General features: G+C 32.1%; 1 long non-coding RNA gene across 1 annotated transcript; it reads left to right on the plus strand.

Annotated features, from left to right (window-relative positions):
• Positions 1-430: 430 nt before the first annotated feature.
• Positions 431-3,374, plus strand: LOC132739692 (uncharacterized). Its single transcript, XR_009627044.1, has 3 exons — positions 431-587; positions 1,867-2,010; positions 3,275-3,374. It is a non-coding gene; the product is annotated as an uncharacterized LOC132739692 (long non-coding RNA).
• The last annotated feature ends 3,378 nt before the right edge of the window (positions 3,375-6,752 follow it).

The raw sequence follows: 6,752 nt of genomic DNA on the forward strand, positions 1-6,752 counted from the left end.
CGATTGCCTTTCGTAGATCACCGAGCAGACTTTTCGTGTCTTAAGATTTCAAGTTGTAAGGGAAAGGAAGTGATGGCTTAAGTGTAAATGTGTCCTCTCTCTCAGGGTTCGAGTCATGCTAAATACACGACCATGTCTTCTTAGTATGGTACCAGTCCTGGTTAGTTGCGGTAGTTAGGTAGCGGACTCGAGACCGGTTCAAAGAGCAATAGTCACCCTGAAATTATGTTTTTTTAACTTATAGTAAAATCTTAATCTTTGTTTACGCCGTAAATCTCTTAGTTCAAATAAAGTATTATAATGAACTGCTATGTGCCTTGAATGCAACAAATATTATTTCATTGATTTTTGTATCCACTCCAAACTTTAATATGTGTATGGTCGGGCCTCTGGCAGATAAACTATCAAGATGTTGCAAGCAAAACTTGTATTAATAAGTTAAGTTATTTGCTAGTCAAACGTCATTTTGATATTTCAACACGACAGTGTCTAGTTATTAAAGCGTTTTACTGGAAAAATAATGGGCTACAAATTGGCAATCTTCATCCTTGGGCTTTGCCTGATTGCAACTTTGAATGTGTCAGAAGGTGAGTGGTATTTTTATTTATTTAATCTTTCATTTAATTTACGTTTGTTACATGCTGGCTTATTTGGAAAATACAACAAATATGAATTCTTTGATAGTGAAAATATGTCTTGTGTCCAGCTGGAAAATTTTTACTTTTTTGGGGACTTTTTAATTTTTGATTCTCAATAAGCAATTCTTTTAGTATTTTTCATATCTGACCAACACATTTGTTAATCGTTAAAAAATTCCACAAAAATTGTGCCTGGACATGATACATACGGATGGTGCGTATATCTTTAGATTATGTATGGAAAAAAAAAGCATTTTCTGTGAATGCTAAACTACACGATTTTTTTCTATAACTGCATAGAGAATATTTTCTAAAAATACAGAAGTTATTTCCATCGAGTGGTATTGAAATAAATATTTCATGAGTGGCAGTAGCCACGAGTGAAATGTGATAATTTTCATAACACAATAAATTTTGTATATTGGCTTAATTCAGCAGAAAGCAGTCCGGCAAGACACCAGTAAAAATATGGAAAATATGTTTCACTGCAGTGGAAATTTTTTTTTCAGTGAAAATACGGAAATGAAAATACGCATTTTATTTTATGAATATTTCTTAATATTCATGTATAAGTATATAAAAAGGTAGATTAACAATATAATTATACACCTGATGAATATAAGCACTATATTATCGATTCAAATTTATAATAAAAACAAATCTGAACACATGTTACATATTGGTAAACGTGAAAGTCAATTTCTGTTCTGTTATAATGCATCTTTGATGACTAAATAGTTACTATTAAGCAATTATCAACATATTTTTAAGACTTTGGGAGAAAACTTGTTAAAATTTCTGTACAAAAATAATTACGAGTATTATGATGCTATTTGTTACCCGGGGTATTTTAATTGATCTTTTGAGGTAGTCCTATTGTAATCCAAAAATCCAACATCGGCGAGTATCGTAGAAAATCGGTTATTTCCGGAAAGTTATTTCTTTAAAATTTTGGGTATAAGATTATTTTCAATCAAGCATTTTTTTTTCCGATACGTACTAAATTCAGGTTTTAAATGGTTAAGATTTTTTTAATACTGAAAATTGTGAAAAACAATGTTCCAGAAAAGATCGATATATTACGACATTGGCCGATGTTAGAAATTTGTTGGCAGGAGACTACCTTAAGTGTGACAGCAGTTGGTGCTCTATCCGTTGAATTAAATGTCCGCATTTGCGTTATTTCGAATATTTAACATGAATAATGTATATTTTTCTTTCAAATAAGGTTCAAAAAGAGAAATGTCTTGTAAATGCATGCCCAGGCAGATTTGTGAAGGTGAATATCTATTCATAGCAGAAGAAAATGCAGATGCGAATTGCCCGGATGGAGAAGTTTACTGTTGTAAAGAATATCCAAAACGAAAATAAGGTGACGATACTTGTCTTTTATTTTGTTTAACCAATTACTTCATGAGCATTTTGTGAAAAATGGCTGTTTTCATTGAAAAGTATCCCGTTACAAGTTCAAATTGCTATAAAACTATAAAAACTGCTTCAATACTAATCAAACTTGGCACAAACGTTGACTGGACCATTGTCTTTGCTAAATTTCCTGTTACCATGGCAACGAGGGGACATCTCAAAATTGTCAAAAATCACATTTGTGTTGATTTTTTCCATCAAAATTGATTTCAAAGTGCTGCAACTTCTCAATGGATCGACACAGAGTCAAATGCTTTTCAGTGTTAGTTGCACGTTACCATATCATTTTTAGCCTCTCACAAGTCCAACATTTTCTTGGCGATGGGGGGGGGGGGCTGCCGCCCCCTTCACCCCCCAACAGAAGGGGCTCATCCCCCTTCTGGCAACCCCCTGATGTATCTTTTGGTTAGGGGGCTGCGCCTTAAGTGGTCACATTTTTAAACAACATTTCTCAAACAAAAACAAGTGTTGGGGCTATATGAGGCATTTTTTACCATTTGAGACAACAAAAAAGGGGTGAAAAAATTCGTTAAAAGGCGTGAATATCGCGTTATTGGTAAAATATGCTTAACCACTTTTGAAGAGTTTTCATATAGGCTAGAATCACTTGTCATCTGCATTGAAACTGAGGGGCGTGGGTTCAAACCCCAAAAGGGGCAACTTTTCCCCCTTTTTTCCCTTTTTTAACCTCTCAAACACCTAATGAAAGAAAAAATGTTTGATTTTAATTACATAATTATGGTAGGTATTTATATTTAAGTTAACAATGTACAAACGCTTATTTTTGTTTATATAAGAATAATTTTCTTCTATTATCAGATGTCAAAAGTGAAGCAGAAAATTTTCTTCCAGGCACAGACTGGATGAGACAATAACAAAATTTAACACTAGCTGACAAACATTATCATTAAAAAAATGAGCCGTGTCACGACTAAACCAACATAATGGGTTTGCGACCAGCATGGATCCAGACCAGCCTGCGCATCCGCGCAGTCTGATCAGGATCCATGCTGTTCGCTTACAGACCCTATAATAAGTAAAGAAACTGATAGCGAACAGCATGGATCCTGATCAGACTGCGCGAATGCGCAGGCTGGTCTGGATCCATGCTGGTCGCAAACCCATTATGTTGGTTTTGTCATGACGCGGCTCAAATTATCAATCTAACACTGTAATGATATCTTATGCAAACTTCTGTTCATTTATTTCAGGGACACGATTTCTAGAATGGCACGCTATAGAAAGAGAAGACAAACACCGACTGTCCATTAATTTGTGAAAAGAATTAAGAAATAAACGAATATTCAATCATGAATTTGTCTTTCACTATAAAACCCCATTTTTCAAATATTAATGCGCCTTAAAGGAAGTTAAACAGTACAAAACAAAAAAGAAATAAACGAAAATAATAAAAAGTTAAAATAAAAAAAATGTCAAGTATCTGTGTGTCCCATGTAAATAGAACAGCATTTTCCCAATTTCTGCCAAATAAATGAATAAATAAAAAATAAAAAAATAAACAAAAAGAAAGAAAATCATGAAAGTTCGAGATGAAAGTTCGTAAAAAATTCACCATGTCTTTCAATAAAGTTTGTTTTATTTTGTGGTTGTCTAGTAAAAGTTAACACCGTAAGTATGTACACTAAATGTTTAAACATCGAATAACGTAAAGTCCCTAAAAGTCGCCATGATTCAGTTGTCGTCAGTTTTTAGTAAAAACAATCCTCTTTCAACCTATAAAGTATCGCCTTAGAAATGATCAAAATGGCGAAGGAATACTAGAAAAAATTAAAAGACGCTATTTACTTAATAAGATGTATTGTACTGAATATGTTAAATTTGTATATTTTGACTTCTGAAGTATAGAGCAGACTTTTACACTTGGTAAACTTGGTGACACTGCTGTGAAAATCATATTTTGTAGTACAAACCAGTGACTGAATAATTGAGGTAGAAAACTACACCAAAACTCACAAGAATGCATCATTCCTTTATTACCTTTCTTTTACGCATTACGCTCCCTAACATGAAATCCTGGGTTCATCCATGGTGTTAATTATCTAAAAGATTTTTGATTTACTTTCAAAATCAAGTTCTTTATTGAGACATGATTGTAAATGTATAAAGATGTCACACTGGTGTTGAAATGTTTAAATCAACTGGAATTAATGTACATAAGTCAAAGTTAGTTCTTGCTCATAATTTACCTTGCACATCTCGGCAAAGTTGTCCGTTTTAGCCCTGGCTCGGCTTTATGAAACCTGTCTTAAACATGTTTCTTTAATATCTTGGGATAAGAATTAAACGACTGATCAGATTTCAACGCCGTTTTGATCAAAACGTAATATTAATAGTCCCACTGCTTCAAGGGAGAGAAATGCTACAACTTGTAAGTTTACAGTTTCAACACTGTTGTCTCCCTTTTACGTGTATTTTATGATGTGATTATCGTCGGTCCATTGATATTAAAAATATTTATAAAATCATTAGAAATATATCTTGTGGATATTTTTATGAAATATTCATTGAAAGAGAATACAAAGTATATGACGAATTATAATATTTTGTTCTAGTACAATTTATTATCTGCAATATAAATATATTTCAAATCGAATCATATTTCTCAAACTTGCATCCATACATAATCATTTTATGGTTTACTGTATGATACTAAAATTATCTATGGTATTACATACATTCTATTATAAACCAATTCACATTGATATATTGATAAACAACAAAAATATGTTTATAACATTACTTTAGACTATCATAAAGTGTTGTTACTGTACAATTGCTTTTTAATTGTTTCAAAGACATTCATGTCCCCGTATCTTGATTTCAGGATTAATAATAAAAAAAAATTGTTCCATGTATTTGCGTTTTATGTCATAGACACTAATAAATTTTGATTTCTTAAGAAAGGGGAGACATGAATTTTATATTAAATTGCTTAAATAATTGATTTGGAGCATGTTAGATGCTTGTTACCTGAAAAAAGAAGCGATAAATATGAAGTTATTTGTCATAAAAGTAGCAAAATGTAAACAAAGTAGTATTTTTACTTCTATACAAAATACTTTTACAAAAAAACACGCAAAAATTAAGAAGATTTTGATAAATAAAAATAAAGCATTTCTTAGGCTGAATGGGCCTTTAATCAACTATTTTATGTACAAAATGTATTTAGATTTATTTAGATAAGTAAGTATGATACATGTAAACTTAACCTGTTAGAATGTTAAAAGCAGTTCAAGAAAATTAGAATAAGGACATATATTCACCCATGGTGTACAATAAAAATGTAGGACATGCATGTATATTTTAAAGATATTTGTCTATTTCATTGTCTAATTGTTAACTGTGTGAATTGTTGTTTCTAAATATACATCCGTTAGATAAAACACACGCATTGTATAAAGATGGAGATGTTGTATGACTCTAGAAGTTACAAACGTTATCCCATGAGTCTTCAGTCATTTAAAGAAGTAGTAGGAGAAGCAAATGAAAAAAGAAGAAAAAAAAATATTAAAAAAAAACCAACAAAAGCATGTTCAAAAAACAATACAAATTCCAGAGCATTACAGTTCATAGTAATTGAAAGTTATGTCAGATATAAATTTGTCAGATTTAGACACACATACAAATATGCATTTTAGTATGGGACAAAATGCCTTGTATCGAAATCCAGTATGACGATTGCAAGGGAAATAACCATGCCAATTATTGGATAAACAATAATCAATATTTGTTTACCTTTAGTTTATTGTAAATTCTTAAAATTTTTACAAGCGCGTAAAGAAAAAAATGAAATAGTAATAGAAATAACAAGGGGGGAGAAAGGAAGAAAAGAGAATTGTTAACATGATACATCTTAATGGCACCAAACAAAGCTTGAAAATAGAAAATGATTCTTTAAGTATAGAGGAACATATGAAAATTCACAAAAGAACTTTTGAGTCTTGCGGTATATATTTATAAATTACTCTCTAAGTCTTCGACACATGCCTCCCTTTTCTTATAGACAAATATATACTCCTTGTAACTACTTTAAGTCCTCTTTTTTACAAAGCAACCATCATACTTTCTAATTATCTGCCGGCCAATGTTCAAACCCCTAACCTGGATCAGTTGAAGGCAAGGGGTAAACTACCGTTTCTGGGTGTACAGGCTTTATTTTTTAAAACCTTTTAACTGTATATGTCATCTATATATTAACACTATTCTCTTGTTTTGTAGTACTTTTTTCTCTTTTTAATTGCTTGCCATGATGCGCACCTGCACAAATTACTCGAAAGGGTGTGATGCAGTATTTGTAGATAAATTAGTAAAACAAGTAACCGGTATAGTAATCTAGTGATCCTGCCCACCACTGCCAGAAATAAACGTATTTTTTTGGAAACGAAGTTCCATGTATTGACACTGTGCACGTAAAAGAACCAGGGTCGCCTTGGAAACGGAGCATCTGGTGTTTTGAATTTCAAGAAAATAAAAAATGTATCTCCCTGCCTTACCCAATTCCCCCCCCCCGCGGATATCTAGCCATAATCATGATATCTTTCAAAAGCTGAATGAATAAGTTTTTAGCGGTAAGTGACAAACATAACCAGTCATGCGTAACAATTTTCTTTAAAAACCGGTTTTCACGCTCTAGTTTTTATCATCACAAAAACTTCGTGCTTCAATCAA

Source organism: Ruditapes philippinarum, unplaced genomic scaffold (genome assembly GCF_026571515.1).
Source record: "Ruditapes philippinarum isolate M1 unplaced genomic scaffold, ASM2657151v2 ctg4618_1_1_1_1, whole genome shotgun sequence".
NCBI lineage: Eukaryota > Metazoa > Mollusca > Bivalvia > Venerida > Veneridae > Ruditapes > Ruditapes philippinarum.